The sequence below is a fragment of the Pteropus medius genome, unplaced genomic scaffold (genome assembly GCF_902729225.1).
Source record: "Pteropus medius unplaced genomic scaffold, Ma_sr-lr_union100, whole genome shotgun sequence".
Classification (NCBI taxonomy): Eukaryota; Metazoa; Chordata; class Mammalia; order Chiroptera; family Pteropodidae; genus Pteropus; species Pteropus medius.
This window is the reverse complement of record NW_024356249.1, coordinates 18,880,574-18,900,842: the sequence shown is the minus strand read 5'-3', so window position 1 is coordinate 18,900,842 and position 20,269 is coordinate 18,880,574. Positions and strand designations below refer to the sequence as shown.

Genomic DNA, 20,269 nt, shown 5'->3' with positions numbered 1-20,269 from the left:
GCATGTGTTTATTTCTGGGCTCTCTTTTCTGTTTCATTGATCTTGTGTCTGTTTTTATGTCAAAACCATGCTGATTTGATTACTATAGTTTTGTAATATAGTTTGAAATCAGGGAGGGCATCACAGTTTAACATACCAAAGTGAAGACTCTTGGCAAATAGATCAAACTCTGACTTACTTTGGGCAAAGTACTATACCTCTGTCAACCTAAGTTTCTTCATCTGTCAAACAGGTTAATCCTATTTACTTCACGCCCTTATTTGAGGACCAAAAACTAGTGTATAAAAGCATCTGGCACAACATAGTTGCTCAATAATTGTAATATTATCATCTTTAGTCTTAGACAATATGAGCCATGTAAAGGCAGCCTGCAGTTGACCGAAAGGGAAATCTAGCCTAAAAGGGACCTTATAGATATTTAAATCCAAATCCTCACCCCATCCTTCACCTCATATCTGCTTTATACAGTAGAAACAGAGCTGTGATTCCACCTCATCCTTGAGTATTGATATGGCTGTGAAGTGGGGGATGAGAATGATGACAAGACAATGACAAGATGGTGGCACCTTTTCTTTTAGTGCAGGACACCTGAAGAATACCTCCGTCCCTTCTTCTTTCTTCAAACTCCCTACTATCCTTTAATCACCTCTCCAATTTAGTTTCCTTTTTTCTTGTTTAGCCTTCAGACCTAGAATATAAAAGACCTGGCGGGGGGCGGAAACAGTCCATCTAAATTACAGGAAAGTTGTACAAAAGCACAATGATAGGAGACACAATTCTCAGTATTCATATCTAGAGATTATTACTGTCCTTTGTTTTACCCAAATGGATGGTTAATGATTATTCAGAGTCAGGAAAAAGTAGACTAAGTACAATATTGTTTTAGTTATATGCTGTGTGTTTGGAAGATAAGGAATACTTTATTAGTATTGTAATTCATCTGATGACATGAACAGGTATCCACACAGTCACACACCATTCATGTTTGTGGTGCTTTAGACAATTTCAGGAGATATATGTTGCAGACATTATGCCCCCAAAGAAGAAATGCTTATTCCTTTTAATTCCATAAAAAATATTTTCTCCTTCTTATATTTGACATTTTTATTCAGGACTATTTGAATTCTCTATCAAAAATTGGAAATAACTTCAGTCATAAACCAGTGAAATATTTCACTTGGTGAATTGAAGGTAATAAAATAGAGGCTTGCCCAAACTGTCCTTTGTTGTAAATTACGACAGAGATCTAGATTACGTCAGCCAAAGGTATTGATCACAATGCTGAGAGGTTTATAACTACTATTGACTTACCACGTGACCTTGGAGCAGAAATCTAGGAAAATTGCAAAAGCATATCTATGGCAATGAAAAGCCCATCATTAATAGAACTTACTATCTTGTTCAGCTAGTACTGTGTTCGCTTGAAGGTAAATTTTTAACAAATGCTGGAAACAGAAGGAACTTCTGTCTTCTCCAATTTCTCCATTGCACGCTTCTGAGCTATTCCGATGAATGTATTTTCCTTCTTATCAATAAAATGTGTAAGTGAAAAAAAAAAGACATAAATTAATTAGTCCCATATAAAATTAGTATCCAAACATCCAAATCGCTACTAATCCTTTATTATTATTATTATTATTTTAATGAACGGCTAGTTCCCCATATAGACCAATTTGGAATAGGGCTCAGGTCCTATTCTCCTGGACAATTAAACCGTACCTGATTAAGGATTCTGAAAAACAGGTAGCATTAAAAAAGCAACTTTGAGATGAAAATGGCCATATTTAGGGTACATAAACAGAAAATTTTAATTTAAGTAACTGATTTAATTTAATTTAATTTAAGTAACATTATTTTGAAGCACTGGACCCAAATTAATGATAATTAATTTTTATTTTATTCTTGAAAAGAATGCATGTCTTTATGCATTCACTTTTTCACTGTCACATGCATACATTCTCTTCACCACATGAGTTTCCAGGCTGGTAGAAACATCCACTAATCCTCAGACCTCTGGGTTGGAATGAGAAAAATGCATAAAATTTTACCAGGCCAAAAGAGATCAACTTTAAAAATCTTTGGCATTCAAACATGTCAGAACTCTTTTTCTCTAACTCTCCCACCCATTCGTGTTCTCCATTGTGGTCCATAAGATCTGTAATATCAATTTCTACTTTCATTGGGCAGCCTGGAATTTTTAAGCATTATCTTTCATTTACCTTTTGGGGTTATTTATAATTTTCACAGTTGTTTCATGAGTTTTCTTTCTGTCGCTAATTCTAAAAGTGTTGGAAAGTGGTAATGGACAGACCACTCCCTGCCAGCCAAAGCCCTCACTTTGACGTTTGCCACTGTATTCTGGTGACATCTGCTCTTTCCATTATAGTCAAGCTGGGCCTTTCCTTCTGCAGAACTGTGACTAAACAACCACCATATTCATCAGTGGCAACAATTCTTGTAAACAAGAAATGCCAAATTCAGAGCCTTTGTGAAATCCCACCCTGTACTTCCGAAGTCAGTCATGTGATCTTTAGAGATTATTTCAGAATTCCCAATAAAGAAAAATTACAGAAACAAATATCCTATCAGGATACTTTTGAAAAGCTGTTTCTAATTTTTTGTTAACCATGAGAATTAAACCTAGAGAATTTAAATTAGCTTCAGTGGTAGCCAGAGGGTCTATGGAAACATGGGCAAAGCAAGAAATCACTAACACAAAGATACTAAAAGATATGTTTCAGAAAGAAAATATCCAGTGTTAAAACTACATACATTTTTTTTAATGAACTTAATTGATAAAAATAATAATGGTAATAATAATGATCTCATCCCAAGACATGTCACAGGAATTAATGACTGTCTAGAAGCTAATGGGCTAAGGTAATACTCTCAGGAATTAGTCTTGCTTAATGAAATGCTGTTTAAATTGTACTAAACTGTAAACAAATGCTTAAAATGACAAAAAGCAAAAAAATCAGTGCTGCCACCATCAAACCTGGTTGATTCACAGGGAAAAAACAAAAATCTAATGCAAAATTCTGTCATGTGCTGCTCTTGCTTATTTTTTTATTCATTTGTAATTCAGAAAGATATATATATTCTTCATAATTTTTTTCTTTCATAGTCTATCTCCTACTTTTACTCTGATGATATGTTTACCTATGGATTATTTTATTTAATCTGTTAATTAAAATGTAACTCCCTCTAGTGCAGGCATATCAAAATTAAATTATGATTGCTTTGAATCATTTTGTTTTAAATACTCTGATGCGAAGAAAATGTGGATCCTCCACATGGGCTTTAGAATATTGTCTACAAATTATTCTTGGCTTAGAAGTCATTACACAATGTCTTATTCCAAGATTATACTAACAACTGACCTCTTGATTCTGCTCTCTCCATATTGACTTTTCCTTATAATATAAAACTAGCTGCCAAAATTATATATCTTATTATGTTTTCCTGCTTGAAAACATATGCCCGCTTCTAGATGTCCCCTGAATTAGTTCTTTATGTTATGTCTTATTTTGTTTTATTTTTATTATAAAATATATTCTCATGGAAAAATTTTTAATTAGACAAAAAGATATTAAGTGAACAGGAAATATCTTCTGTCCACTCTTCCACACTCTTTATCCTCACTCCCTAAGGATAACTAATGTTAACACTTTCTTGTATATTCTTCCTGAAATTTTCACCTTAAATCAATTCTGGCTTAAGTAAGATACTCGAAGACATCCTTCAAAAGCCTCCATCTTATTGACCAGACTATTACTCAGCATAATCTCTTCAGTCAAGAGACTGTTTCTCTACCTCTGTAACTTTGAACTTCCACCAAAAATATCCCCCTTTTGTACACACACACACGCACACACACACACACACACACACACAGAGCTCTATAAATAAGGCTAGACCACCACCACCATCACTCCCAAACTGGCTTATAATTTGGTGTCCTTTCGAACTGATAATCTTTAAATATTGTCTCAAATTTTATAACTTTTATTGAAATATGAGATTGAAATTATTTTCTCTTATAAAAAATTAACAGATTTACTTATTTCCATTTAACAAAGTAGAATTAATATACTAAAAAAATCAGTAAAATATTATACTTTTCTAAAATTCTCTCTTTTACATTATTCTGAACCAGACTGCTTGAAAATTATAAAGAGTTTTCAACTTAGGTAATAAAAATAAATCTCCCATTTCTGATAAGCAGCATCCTATGAGGGATTATTTCAGAATTTCAGCTGACTGATGAGTTTTAACTGACCAGAACTAAACCCATGTGTGGCAAACATACACCACAGAGATGAGTTGTTTACTGTAGCAAATTACTTTCCTTCATTCCAACTGTCCTTTTGGCAGGAGCACACCCAACCTAATTTTGTCTGTTACATAAGGAGCACATGTGAAACCTGAATCGCTTGACATCATATTACTTACTTAATTCAGTCATAACTCAGTGCCCCGTGACCTGGCAGGCCTACCTTTTACTCTAGTTCTGGAAAGAAGCACTATAACATAGAGGTTAGGTGGACACACTTTGGAATCAGACACTCTTAATTTGAATCATTTACATCACTTTTCAGTAGTGTGATTTTTGGACTACTTGCTTCTGCCTCCTGAGCCTCAATTTCCACATCTGTAAAATGGAGATACAAATGGCAGCTTCTTCATAAAACTGTGCAAGGATTGAATGAAACAATATATATGCAAAACTCTCAATAAATGACAGTAATTATTTCTAGAGACCTTGATTTTTTACTAATACTGTCATCATCATCATTACTATTATTGATAATCTGCCATGCTCCACAAAAAGACTCAATGTGGAAGAGTCTAAAATAAAATTATCACCAAACAGGTCCAAAGTTTGGCACAAACCAGAAATATGTAAAAGTAAAAGTCAAGAAAACAAATGCTAGTTTTCTTCTTCTTTTTTAGTGGTACCATCTTGGCGTTAGGAAAGGGGTCTTAGTCCAGTCTGACTTACTGCCTGTGTGACTCTCAATGTCAATCTTTTTAAGTTGTATTTTTCTTCTCTATAGAGAATGAAGATAATTATCTCCACAGTGCTGGTTGTAAATATGAAATGATATAATAAGTTTTTATACAAATATATTATTATAATTATTAGATTCATCAAAAATTTTTTTTTTATTTCAAAAGTCTCCTTAGAACTCATCTGACTCATAAAATTCCCTGTAACCAACCCGAGCACTCCATTTGCTCCAGCATAATTGCTGGAGTTGTTTAGAGAAATCTCTACTTAGAATCAATGAGCTCAGAGCAGGAGAAGTCCGCAGATCTGGCCCTGGGCCTCTGCATGGGGGCCTGGGTGCTCGCTGACAGCTGACCCTTAAACAACTCCATGTCCTCTTTGGAGTTCAAAGTTTGGGAGTGAAATCACTGCCCCTTCTCAAAGATAAACATGAATGCAGATCTGAAGTGATGTCCTGAGCTCACATGAGACATGTTGAGTTTGAATCTCATCAGGGCAGTGTTTTTCCAACATAATAAATTGCTCTTTGTTCAAATCAGAAACTGAATTCACTTCATTTTCCAAAATCGGCGCTGCCAGGTTTCCTCGATTTAATTGTATCTTTTTTGTCTGCTGACAATGGAAAGCAGAAGAAAATAGTCTTGCTAAGGAAATGAAATATGACCAAGAAAAACAGGCATTCTCACACTGTACGAAGTGATTTTTTTCACATTCAATTTTTTATAAGAAAAAGGTCGCTACCCTTTGAAACAACAGCATTATTGCAGTGACTATTAGGTCATATCTAAACGGCCCAAAAGAAAATGTTGGAAAGAAAATTAACTAGTTCATAAGGGTATGGACAACATTATTTTTAAAAGGAAATGGTTCTTCATACATAGAAAGAATAATACATCATAGCAAAGGAAAATGAGAGTTGAGGCAATCACTTAAATAATTCACATTTTTAAAATGTATGATTAACTGAAGCATCTGTAGAGTTCAGGTAAAATAATTTAGAGGGAACACAAATTAATCAAATCGTTACTGCAATTCTTCAATATATTTAGTTAAAATAGTCCTTGCTTTAACAGCAGAGAACTCTGAGTCCTGGTTGACTGGTAGGAAGGTCTTGTAATGAAAATAAGTGTGTGAAGTAAGAAAGGGCCAGGTTCCAATCTCAGCTCTGCCATCTACTCACCATTTGCCTGTGGATAAATATGATCATCCATTAATTCAATTTTAAAACATTATTGAGAGCCTTCTGCCTGACAGGCACTATTATAAAAAAGGAAGATACAGCAGGGAATATACTAGATAAGTCTGTTGCCCCCACATGGTATTTATTCCAAAGTAGAGAGAGAGAGAAAGAGAGAGGGGGCATAAGGGGAGGAAAGGATGGAGGAAGGAAGATGGATAGATGATGGATGGATGTGTAGACAGATACACAAGAGTTAATTTCGAATTGTTAGAAGTGCTATAAAAGGAATAAATAGGATAATAAGATAAAGATTTAAATGACTATTCAACAAAGGGTAATCAGGAAAGGCCTAAGAAAGCAAAATGTGAGCTAAGACCTAAAGATGAGAATGAGCCAGCAGCAGGGTGAAGTGCGTCAAGTCAAAGGCTGTTTCTGAAGACAGGAAAGGGCTTTGCCTGTTGAAGGCCCAGGAAACAGACCTGTGGGGGAGCAATATGTTGAGCTGGGAAGAGTGGCATGAGGCAAAGTTGGAAATGTAAGCAACAAGCAATTAGGTTTCTATTCTAACAGCAGTGAGAAACCACTGAAGAGTGTTAAACAAGAGAGGACGTGATCTGTTTTTAATAGATCAGTCTGGCTGCTGAATGAAAATAGATTGTAGCAATGCAACAGAAAAAGCAGGGAGGCTATTGAATACCTTCAGGCATGAGATCATGGTGGACGTGAGGTAGAATGGAGGCAGAGTTAAGTGGACAAATTTGAAATGCATTTTGAAGATAAAATTAATGGAATGTACTGATGACTTGTATGTGGGTGAGGAGAGTAAGGGAATGATCAAAGATGACTCCTAGATTTTTAGCTTTAGCAACTGGATGGATGGTGTCACCACTTACAGAGAGAGAAAGCTGGGAGTCACAGGTCAGATCAAGAGTTCTACTTTGGACATGTCAATTTGAGATTTCTTTTAGCCAGAAAGTAGAAATGCCAAGTAGTCATTTAAATATGTAAGTCTGAAGCTTAAAGGGGCAAAACCATCAGCACTTGGTGGTAAAAGCCATGGAACCAGATGAGATCATTGAGGGACAGAAGCTAGAGAAGACCAAGGATGAAACTCCAGGGCACTACAGTGTTCAGAGGTCAGGGAGAAGAAGGAGTTTGAGAAGGAGTAAATTACCTCACCATAAAATGCAAAGTTACCATCTAGAAAGAGCAAATAAAATTATGTATGGTTTGTTACTAGCTGGTTAAAGATACTCAACAATTTTTAGCTAATTTCTTCCATCTTTTTTAACCCTCTCTCTGCTCACCCACTCCCACCATCCAAATATAATTAATCTTTTGTTCTACAAAAGGGAAGTGAGCCACTGTATATACCAAAGAATTAGAAATTAACACTTCTTCTAGCTCAGTTTATATGAGCCTTAACTGAATATAATAAGCTCTCAAAGATCATACACTAACAAGTCATCATACATCACAACTAGTAATCCCAAGTGACAGAATTTCATTTCATTCTAATTATTCTGTTTCATTCTAGTTATGCTGTTTTATTCTGAAGAATTCTGTTTTATTCTAATTATTCGACCAGAACTTAGTCTTAGAGCTACACCTAGATGCAAGGGGTGACTCAGAAATGTAGTCCTTTATTTTTGGCCCCAACATGCCCATCTAAAAACCAGGGTTCTGTTAAGGAAGAAGGGGAAATGGATGTCAATAGGCAACCAAGCAGCTCATTTACAGTGTGTATACAAGACTAATATCAACTAGAGTTTTTTATAGGATAAACCACTCAAGAATCTTCCTCTTTTAATAATTAGTCCAAAAAATGAGCGGTTCCTGATATAACCATCCATCCTGGGTCCTTTGATGAAGCTTTATCCTGTCTAATTTCAGTAAATTCAACATTATGGATCGTCTGTATTGCATGAGGCACATGGTTAGGCAATGTAGAAGATATAAAGATTTACAAATCTTCACATAATTTACACTTGTATTAGAAAAGAAAAATAATAGAAATTCTAACTGCCATAGGTTATCGTAATAGGCACCTAAATTAAGAAATATGGGAGTTCAGCATATAAAGAGATTCACTATGAAGAAGGTGTCGTAAAAGAAGATGCACAAAAGTCGGGCCCAGATGAGTAGACAGGAAAAGAACATTCCACGTAGAATCACTTCAACAAAGAAGTCAAGAGAGGTTAAGAATGGTTAAGGATCAAGAGAGGTCAATCTGAATATAATAACGTTTGGAAAAGAAATTGTAATGTGTCTATAGATAATGAGCTTTTGTGTACAATTGACTATGAGCCTCCCGTGCCTGCAACATAATGATCTTTCTTATTTTCTCATGATCCTGGAAAGTAGGTTGGGAAATTCAAGGATGGTGTGGGGCGGTGAGAGGATATAATCAAGATAGAAGAAAGTGAGTCCGTTGTCCTTTTTGGCTTCCAGCCCCTCAGCTCTGGCCATGCCACCCCACTCCAGTCCTGGGAGTGGGCCCATCCAGAACCTTACGTGCCCATGGATATGAGGCCATTCAGAAGCTGCACTGGGTCATTACCTCTCTTAGAAGAACATAGCACACTTTCAGACACAGCGCTGCAAAAATGTTCGATGAAGGATTGCATGGCAATCCTGTAACTTGGGTACATGCTCCAGGATTGCAGAGGTCCCAAATCATGAAGAGACTTTAATATCACCCTAAAATATTAGGAAATGAGGTATGACGAGAGGCTTTGCAAACAGAGGGTCAACAGAATGAGAACTATTATTTGGAATAACTTCAACAGCATTGATTGGAAGAGGAAATATTTTAAAAGATCCCTAGGAGACTACAGCTGATCCTTGAACAACACAGATTTGAACTGCACAGGTCCACTTATATGTAGATTCTTTTCAACAAATACATACAGCACTGTAAATGTATGTTCTCGTGATTTTCTTACGATAACATTATTGTAAGAATACAGTGCATAATACCTATAACATACAAAATATGTGTTAATGAACTGTTTATATTACTGATAAGGCTTCTAGTCATTAGTAGGCTATTAGTAGTTAAGTTTTTGGAGAATCAAAATTATCTGTGGATTTGTGACTATGCAAGGGGTGGGGGGTGTGGGGGGAGTTGGCCCCCAACCCCTGCTTTGTTCAAGGGTCAACTGTATTTCAATTTAGTCTAGTTGACTAAAGCAGAAACTACGACTGTGCTGGAGACTGCCAATAGGTCAGCGTCCCACAATCACATTGCACTGTTGCTTTATGAGTGTATTTGATGGCACAATTGTTTACAGCCCTCCTCTTTCTTCCCTGTTTTATCATTAGTGTTACTTTAGAATAATGAAGCCTGTTCATCCATTAACTCCACTAACATTTGATCTCCCCATGGACTGAGGTTAAAAATTAATTACTCTTCCAACATATTGATTACATGACTATAAATATAAAAACAGAACTACAGAGCAACTACAGGGACCTTTGTTTAAATAGCATGTTTGCTCTTTCTAAAGGAAGGAATTAATAGTGGAGGACCTTGGAACGGGAGGAGAAAAGCAACCCTAGAGTGCCATCTAGTGTTGGCAACATATTTAAACACAGTGCGTCGGACAAAGATTTGCTTTCAAATACCGTATGGGACCTCCTCCTGTTAAAAACGAGGCACTTAGCATTAATGTAATGAAGAAGCATAGAGCCAGAGAAGAGAAAGAAAAATCAGGGGGATCATTTACAAACTATATAAATGTCTAACCAATGTACTGTATACTTGAAACTAATAATAAAATTAAATTTAAAAAAAAAAAGAAGCAACATCTGACTAGCAAAAACCAAACTCTTAAACTTGTCATCCAAATATAAATCTGAATTTTAAACAAAGTGTTCATTTGGAACTGCAGCAGAAGGAAGCCTTCGGCTCAATTCTAGGTAGCAGAAAGTTAACAGAATTGGAGTGCCTTGTTTGCAGCTTTGCTTCATCCATCCCTCACACAACTCCCTCTTTTTATCATTCCAGGGGAAGGTTGGCCTTGAGGTGGAGCTGGCTTTTAACTCTCTTCATCTCATTAACCTGGTCATTTCAGACTATTTCATCTAATTAAATGTGAACTCATAATACTTCATAAATTAAAGGATGGGTAGTATGGAAGAGGTTAGGAACTGGTGTTAAAATCTCTTGCTATGGAAATTCATTGTTACTGGGGTGGCTCATATATCAGAGCACTGCCTTCTCCAGACATTAAAATTCACTTTGTTTCATGTCCCTAATACTGCCCAGCCCTTGGGAAGCACGAATCTGACATTATATTAGGCAATTCACACTGACCTAGTAACTCAAAGCAATCATCACTGTTAACTTAAAGTGACTACACTCCAAAAGAAATAGAGTCTAAGGTCACAGTTGTAAATCTTGCCACAGGAAGGCCAAAGATTATAATCTTTATGCCAAGTGCTGTGGATTCCTTTCTGCTGAGTAGAGTCATATTTCAAAGACTTTACTAATCTGAAACCTATAGGCAGTTGTGACAATAACAGATACAGCTTAAATGACATCAAACACACATTTTAAAGAACACCGGTAAATCAGTAGAAAAAAAGACAATCACTTTTATCACTTTTATTATATCTGAGGTTGAGGTTTCATAGTTCTAGCTTCATACTACACTGAAATTCAGGTATTATAATTTTTATGAATAAAAAGGCTAACATAATTAAATAAATTATGATTGATTCAGGACGTGTATGACCCTGTATCAGTGTATATTTATATAACTTGCTAGCTGATTCTGCATTTGCTATAAGGATATTAAACAGGAGGTACTAGTTCAGTTGGAGCTTTGTGTTATTGAGACCAAGGTCAGAGGTTTGATTCATAAAGAGGACGGACAGCTTCACTGTCAGGTGCCTCAAGACATCTTAGCAATATGTTCCCTCAAGATCAAGGGGCTGTGGGAAGACATAGCTGCAGGAGGCTGTGGTAGTGGCATTCAAGATGTTGACCGCGTTAGTAAGTGACTGGATTTGCCCTGACAAAAAATGTGGAAATGAAAATTTTGCCAGAAGAACCAGCTGCAATAGAAGTGGCCGGGAGAAAACAACTGAGGCTAAGATGATGGAAGTGGGAGGCCCCAAAATAGGAAAGACACTGCAGAAAAGAGCCGAGTGCTAATGACTGGCTGTGTAAGGTTCAGTACTGTGAATTGGGCCAGAAGATCAGAATGTATGCTAAGTCAGAAGAAAGAACATGATATGGTGGTGGTTTTAATGAAAGAGAAATTGTTAAATATATAGAAAGACAAGAACCTGATGGTGAAATGTGATGAGTTTGGACATAAAAAAGAAAAATACAAAGGGAAAGCAGTTGGTCCAGCATTTATTTTAAAGGAAATTGAAAATAAAGAATCTGAGAGAGAAGAGGTTGAGGCTAAAGATCTTTCTAAATATAAATTAGATGAGGATGAAGATGATGCTGATTTCTCAAAACATAATCTTGATGCCAGTGAAGAAGATAGTAATAAAAAGAAACCTAATAGTTAAAGTCATTCAAAGTCTCAATCTTCATATTCATGATCTTTATCACATGCATCCTCCCCCTCAAGTTCAAGGTCTAGGTCCAAGTCCTGTTCAAAAAGTTCTTCCAGTTCACAGTCAAGATCTTGTTCCAGCTCCAGAAAATGTTCATGATCTCATGGGTCAAAATCAAGATTCAGCTCCAGATCCCACAAGGGCTCCTGTTCCCCACATAAGAAGATCTTATTCAAGTTCATCATGTTGAAAGGAACAGAAAGAGAAGTTGTTCTAGATCTTCTTCATCTGGTAATGGGAAGAAAAGACAAACAAGATCACAGTCACACAAAAGCCAGGTGATTAATGAAAACACTAAACAACCCTGAGCCCAGGACCAAACTCTTGGGACACCACTGCTTCACCCAGGCACTACAGGTCATCTTCTGGATCATCCCATTCTGGTTCCCATTCAAGTTTCAAAAAGAAATAATGTATTAAAATTTGCATCTATAGTATGAGGCAAACGTGGCACGATGTTAACATTTGATAAAGTTGAGTGGTGGTTAATTTTATTATTCTCTATGCTTGTTTACATGCTTGAAATAGCTCATAATTAACTTAAAAATTTTTCAAGAATCTTTTCAATTAAAAAAATCCATCTTAAAAAAAAAAATCCAGTAAAGTGTACGAAGCATATTTTTTTAAGAAGTTGGTGTCTTAGTTGGTCAGAAGTGCTAAATCTACCAGTAGAAGTACATGCCTTCCATTGCTTTTAAGACCAATACAGCTGTGTTTGTTTGTGTAATTAAAGGTAAAAAGTATTTAAACCCAAAATTAGATGCTCTATTTATCATTATTTACAACCATTTGTTTCATTTAGAACCATCTCAGCTATAACAAAGTACTTTCTTTCCTAATTTGTACTCTTGCTTTTCTCATCTCCAAATACGAGCTGTTTATTGACTTAAGATAGGATTACTAGGCTTGCCTGAACTTTAGGCGTGGAGGCAAAATTGTGGTAAAATAGTTAGAAACAATCTGTTTATGTTAATCTGAGAAAAGGAGTCGACCTGTTTATGTTAACCTATGTCAAAGTGATTCTTATCAGAAAAAGTTAAACTAGTTGGAAACTTCTTTATTTTGAAATTCCCTAAGCTAAGGGTGCCTTAGAATCATTGTCTTCCTTTTATTCAGTTTACTTTTTGCACTACCACATTTAACACAGAAAAATCTTGTGAATTGTAAGAGAAAGCTGTTACTCATTGCTCTTTTGCTGAGACATACTTTTGAGTAAAAATGTCTAACAGTTCATTTCTTCTCTGCTGTGTGGTTGTCTGATGAGAAAAACATCTTATTTCAAAATGTTTATCTTAATATTTTAAGAAACTTTGTGTGATATCCTTTCATAGTTAATGAGGAACAAATCGAAGAGAGTTTCTGAAGGATATTTCTCTTTGGGTAAAAGACCAACAGAGACATTGTGAATTTAAGCAACATTTGCCATGAGATGTTTAACTAATCATACTGCATAAAATAGTCTTCTGAGTAACAAATGAATGCTTTTTTTCTGTATGACATAAGCAGAAATAATTGTTCCTATTCACTTGCAATTTCTTATGGCTTAAAATACTTTCAGAGTGTATTTCTCAAAATTAAAATCTGGTCACTTGAGCTTTATTATGTCCTCTGGTTTTAAAAAAGTTTTCTCTTAATAGTATCTTCAGTGACAATGCAATTAAATATATCTATATTAAGGGAAATAATTGTGCTTGGGGACTTTTTGTTATAGGGATCAATACCCATTTTTTCTTGTTCTATTTTTTTCTTAACACTTAATGTCTTCTGCAATTAAAACTTAAAATTTTTAAGGTATTTTGCAGACAGATCAAACAAAATTATATTTGTTTTTTCTATTTTAAAATGAGTGATTTTTCTCTTCAACTGATCTAAAGACAAAAGCAAAATATCTTATGTAGAAATATTTTTATAATATTTTACAATGAACTTGTCCCTTGTTTTTTACATCTTAATTTTCTTTGCTATGTTTAATATAGTTTGCACAAAACTTTTTCTCTCTTATAATTGTGCCTCAGACTTCTTGAAAGTCCACCTTCTAAATTGCCCAGATGACCTTCTAGATTCTACATGTCACTGTTGGTTTATTCTTGTGCTTTCTGTATTTAAAACTTTGGCTGTACTAAGCAAACGCAAGTACTTTGCAGACGATTCAGATGATTATGAGTTCATTTGATTTAACTATTTCATTTCATAAGGAAATGATGCTGTAGACAAATGCTAATATAGCTCACAAGTCAAAAAAAAAGAAAAAAGATCAATGGGTTTTGAGAGAGTGAATGTATAAATTGGCCACTATGTCTTTGTTGGTATTTTATCCAAAGAGAAATATCCTTCAGAAACTCTCTTCGATTTGTTCCTCATTAACTATGAAAGGATATCACACAAAGTTTCTTAAAATATTAAGGTAAACATTTTGAAATAAGATGTTTTTCTCATCAGACAACCATACAGCAGAGAAGAAATAAACTGTTAGACATTTTTACTCAAAAGTATGTCTCAGCAAAAGAGCAATGAGTAACAGCTTTCTCCTATAATTCACAAGATTTTTCTGTGTTAAATGTGGTGGTGCAAAAAGTTTTGGAAGGAAAAAAAAGTTTTGGGAGAGTGAATGTATAAATTGGCCGTTGCTGAAGGAAACTATTTTTTTTTTCTGTTCTTATTAGACTTTTCATTGCATAAATAATGTATGCTTTCTGTGTGTAAAATAATGTCACGATATAATTTTTTAAAAGATATCATTCTTGCAAATTCTAACAATCCCCTCAACTACCCTGTTCCAACAGATTCTCTCACCTCATTTGTATGCCTCTCGTGCTTATAGAAAGATATACCTATATGTTGATTTTAGGGTTTTTAAATAAAAATAGGGTCATGCTATGTACATAATCTGGAACAGGATTTATCTTGACCTAGCAATATATCACAGGCATTCCTCTGGTTTGTAACTTAGTCTTCTTCATTGCCTAAAATTCTGTACAATGGGTGTTTTCAAAAGTCACTTAACTGTTCTGCTCTTCATGAGCATTCAGGTTGTTTCCAGATTTTTTGCGTTGTTTTGTTTAGCGTTACAAACAATGCTGCAAAAACTCTTATACATATAATCTAATATGCCAGCCTTTTATTTTCCTAGGATACAGTCCCAAAAAGACAGAAATATTAATAAATAATTGATACAGCCTCTAAGATCATGTTAAATACCTGAAGTTGAAAGAAAAGATTTCTCCTTTCACACACAATAAGTCTGAGGATGTGTTGTGACAAAACAACGTGGCCACATTTGCTCCAGGTCTGAAATTCTGGAGAAAAATATTAAAATGAAAAAAAAAGAAACCTCTTTATGTTGATATTATGAAATTCAGCATACTCTCTGCCAAAATTACATTCTATGCAGTGATTTCATAAGATGAAGCAACATTAAGTATTTATCTTTGCTTTGCAATCCAGTTCTGAGGTAAGTTAAAGTCTAAACAAGACATCTTTGGCCTCAGATGCTCCTGCAAAGAGCATTTCAAAAGAAATTTATTTCAATTTGCTTTTCTAAGAATAAGACCCACTTGAATGATAGGGAGACCACTAGAGTTGGAGCCAGAAGAACTAGGTCCAAGGCCTGGCTTAGGCACTTTTTAATAGCTGGCATTTATTGAGAGCTTATTATATACCAAACACTACACAAAATGCTTTATAGTAATTAACAGATATAATCCTCACAACCTGATGAAGTGTATACTATTATTATTCCCATTTTACTGAGGAAACCAAAACACAAACAGTTATGGAACTTGCCAAGATTACATAGCTAATAAATAATTGGACCAGGAATCAAACACAGCAATGTTCCTCTAAGAACCCATGCTTTTAATTAATGTTCTATAAGTGGGTAACCTTGAGCCCTTTCCTTCCTAAGACTCAGATAACTTATCTCCAACATGAGGATAATAAACCTATTCTACCTATTTCCCTAGATCATTTAGAGGAGTAAGTGAGATCATTTCATTATGTTAAAGTCTCAATAAGTTATAAATCATTACAGTTTTCAGTTTCTTTTCTGATTTTAAAAAATGAGCAAGATAAACTCTAGATAAACTCTAAAGTAGATATCTCTTTTCAACAGGAAGATTTTTACTTAGGCAAATTACCTGGCATTGACCTTACAACATTGCCATCCTTTGAAACTGCATATGACATCTTTTTGATAGAAAATATGAGTGTGGCAAGTGGAATGCAAAGTAGACCCAGAGTCAGGGATGCAGACCTAACACTAGTTTCAGCCCTTATTAACTCTACAGCATATTCTCTCATTCTTCAAACTTCCCATCTGTAAAACCTAGTCCCTATCTCACACGTTATTAAATTAGTAATCCTGCATGTACTTTGTAAACTACCAAACAATAAGCTGTTGTTTGTATTACTGCCATGTCAGAGAAATGTACAACTTAACCAGGAGAGTGAAAAGGAAAGGGTGCCATGGGCAGGGAGCCAGCCCCAATCACCTCAGTGTCTCAGAACCTCTCAAGAGTTTAACTTTGATGACCATGGATTTTTGTCACTTCTGTTTTCCAGCCACAGTGGGAGGGGCTGTTTCTTTGCCTTGAGTCCCTGCCACGAACAGGGAAATTATTTATTCACTAATTCTTTCATTCGAGTACCAATATATTTGAGCATCTACCATGTGCCTAGCATTGTGCTAATTACTATAAACACAGGGGACAAAATAGTAATCAAAATTAAGTCCCTGTCCTTATGGAACTTACATTCTAGAGGGGAGACATAAACAAAATAAACAAATAAAAAAAATTACCTAAACAACAATAGCATGAGATAAGTACTAGGAGAAAATTAACAGTGATAGGTGACATGATAGAGTAGGAGATACCCACTTTGGATGGGTACTAGTAAAGTTGAATGCTAAAGATGGAAAAGAAAAGAGAGAATTATAAGATGACTAGTAGGTTTTTGCAGTAGACAGCTTTAAGAACTATGTCACCATTTACTTACTCAATTGGAAGAGCAGTTGTGGAAGTCAAGAGTACTATTTAAGATATGTTGATTTTTAAATGCCTATAAGCCATTCAAATGTCAAGTTGGAAGTATAAACCCAAAGCACAAAGGAGAGATCTAGACTGAAGAGGAAAAAAAGGGATGTCATGAGCTAACAGACAGTACTTACAACATAGGAATCCACATTAAGCTGTACGATGTTATCTTTCCCTTGGTTACCGACATTTTAATTAATAACAGAAGTCTGAAAACCTTTCGAAAATGAATATTTTTTAATCTCTACTAGTGAAATTCCAATAACACTATAAGTTTCAGTAAAAATATTTATGGCCAGAAATTGAGAGGGAATTCTTAGGCTCTGGAAAATCATGTTGATAGGGTTGATCTACTACTCTGGTGGGGATATGGCAAAATGGAATGAGATGGAACTTGGACCAAGAAGGACCTGGGCTTGAATTCCAACCCTATCATTGCTAGTTATGTGGTTTTAAGACAGTTTCTTGTTCTTTTCATGTGGTTTAATTATCTAAATAATAAAAATGTAAATATCTACCCTATAGAATTGTTGTGAGAATTAAAAATAATATATGCAAAAATGCCTAGCTCAATAAATAGTAGCAACGTTAAATTTCTCTTCTTTCCTGCATCATAAAATGTCTTCAAAGATGCAAGCTCTATTTCCACACCTCATTCTCACCTCAGTTTACTTCAGTTGAGTTTCCCATCCCTCCATTCCACTTGATCTCCTCTTTTCAAAGTCACCAGTGGTATTGAATCTGTCCTCAATTTTGCACCATTTTTTCACAGCATCTGACCCAGGTGATTACTCCTCCCTCACTGGTTAGCTTTCTTCTCCTGCCTTCTGTGACACCATGCCATCCTGGTTTGCTACCTATATCATAGAAAGCTCCTTCTCAGTCTCTGCTGGGTTCTTTTTACCTACTCAAACTCATTTATCTTAGGTTCACTCCTGGAGCCCCATTTCTTTTGTTGCCTCACTCCCTCCAAAATAACATTATCCAGTTCTATTGTTTTAAATACATCCATAGACCCCCAAATTCATATCTTTCCCTGACCTCCAAATTCATACATTTAGCTGCCTACTTGATAACTTCATGTAATAAGCACCTCAAATTTAAAAGATAAAAAACAGAACTCTTGACTTCTGGTCAAGATGGCAGAGTAGTTAAAGACTGTGCTTGCCTCTTCCCATGGCCACATAAAAATTACAGCTAAATTATGGAACAACCAACCTTGAGAGCAACCTAAAGACTGGCAGAACAGAACTCTTTTACGAAGGAGTTAAAGAACTCTTATAACAGGATATAAAGAAGAAGCCACTTCGAGACTAGTAGGAGGGTGGATACACAGAACAGGCTGGCCCCATACCCACATGTGGTTGTTAAAAATCAGGAAGGAAGAGAGGAAAAAAAATGGCATAGATGATAGAGGCTCTGTTCATCCCTCTGGTGACTAAATCAAAGCTGCGACAGAAACAAGGAGCAGCAGCAAGGAAAAATCACCTGGGATCTAGAGGAACAAGCCATACAACTAGGGAGAAATCCAAGAAATCACCCTGCAATGGCAGAAGGTAGGATGGGGCAAGGACGTGGGGCTGCCCAGTCTCCAGTGGCTACATGAGATGGAGGCTGCGGAAGTGCCAGTGGCAGCAGCAGCCACGTCCGTGAGCAGATTTTCATGATGACGGACCTGCTCACTCTGAGCATCAGTGCCAATTCAGCTGCATTTAGGGGGCACCAGGGACTTACAGGGAGACACTGTTGGAGTGAGGGACCAGGCGAGACTCGCATGGTACAGAAGTGCCAGCGGTATCCATTGTTCCCTGTTGAACCCTCCCCGCTACCAGTACACAAACACAGAGCCACCATAGCCGTGACTTCATCACACTGGATAACAGAAGTCACTCCACACAGAGGATTCCCTGGAGCACCCCCTCCCCCACCTCGCAGCCCCACCCAAGCCACATCCAAGTATATCCTCAGCCAGTCAGATGCTCCTTGCTGAGCAGCATGTAGACTGACACTGGAGGCAGCTGGCCTCAGTTTCTGATGTGGCCTTTTGAGGCAACTATAAGCACAATATCTGTGGATTGCTTGCTGAATCTTAACAGGTGGCCCCAGAGGGGCAGAGGCTTGGGCTAACTTTGGCCTGTAGCTGAATCCCTCTCAGGACTGTGCCACTGGACACTTACTTCACAAATCCACACTAATAAGACCGGGAGACTTAGTAGCTTTGCTTAGTACATAGAAACAGACACAGAAAGACAGTCAAAATGGGAAGCAGACACCATATGAGAGAACAGAACAGAGATCCAGATATAATGGAGTCAAGTAATCTAACAGATGCAGAGTTCAAAACACTGATTATAAAGATGTCAATGAACTTTTGGGAAATGTAGATAAAATCAACAAAGAGATTTAAAAAAACATAAAAATGGAAATGGAAATTATAAAAGGGCACCAGTCTGAAATGAAGAACACATTATTTGAGATGAGAAGTATATTAAATGGAATAAACAAAGTGAATAAAGAAAAGGATCAAATGCCCTATCTAGAGGATGGGAAAGCCAAGGACACTCAATCAGAATGGCAAGAGATAAGATGCCACAACTATAAAAATAATTTAAGGAGCATATAGGACACTAGTAAGGGTCAAAATATCCATCTGATCAGCGTAACTGAAGAAAATCAAGATGTTGAACAGCTATTTGAAGAAATAATGATGGAAAACTTCCCTAACCTGGTGAAGGAAATGGACATAAAACCCCAGGAAGCTCAGAGAATTCCAAAAATCAGGGATCCAAAGAGGCCCACACCAACACACATCATAATTAAAATGCCAACGGTTAAATACAAAGAAAGAATATTAAAAGCAGCAAGAGAAAAACAGATAGTTACTTTTAAGAGAAAACCCATAAGACTGGCAGCTGATTTCTCAAAAGAAACTATGCAGGACAGAAGGGTTTGGCAAAAAATATTCGACATCATGAAGACTGAGGATATACAACCAAGAATAATTTATCCAGCAAAGCTATCATTTAGAATTGAAGGACAGATAAAGAGCTTCCCAGACAAAAAAAGTTATCACCACCAAGTAATTTATCACCACCAAGCCAGTATTACAGGAAATGTTGGAGGGACTTCTTTAAGAAGAAAAAGTATGTATCAAAAACAAGAATAAAGAATGGTAACAACTACATTCTTATCAATACGTACCTCAAATGGAAAAGAATTAAGAGCCCCAACTAAGATAGAGTGGCTGAAAGGATAAGAAAACAAGACCCCTACATGTTGCCTATAAGAGACTCACTTCAGATTAAAAGACATATAGAGACTAAAAGCAAGGGGATGGAAAAAGATATTGCTTTGATGGACCTAGAAGATATTTAAGTCAGACAGAGAAAGATAAATACTATATGATTTCACTTATATGCAGAATCTAAGGAATAAAAAGAACAAACTAATCAAAAGCAGACTCACAAA

At 36.0% G+C, this 20,269-nt stretch overlaps 1 pseudogene; it reads left to right on the top strand.

Moving 5' to 3' along the window:
* Positions 1 to 11,175: 11,175 nt before the first annotated feature.
* Positions 11,176 to 12,180, top strand: LOC120601065 (zinc finger Ran-binding domain-containing protein 2-like; annotated as a pseudogene).
* Positions 12,181 to 20,269: the final 8,089 nt, after the last annotated feature.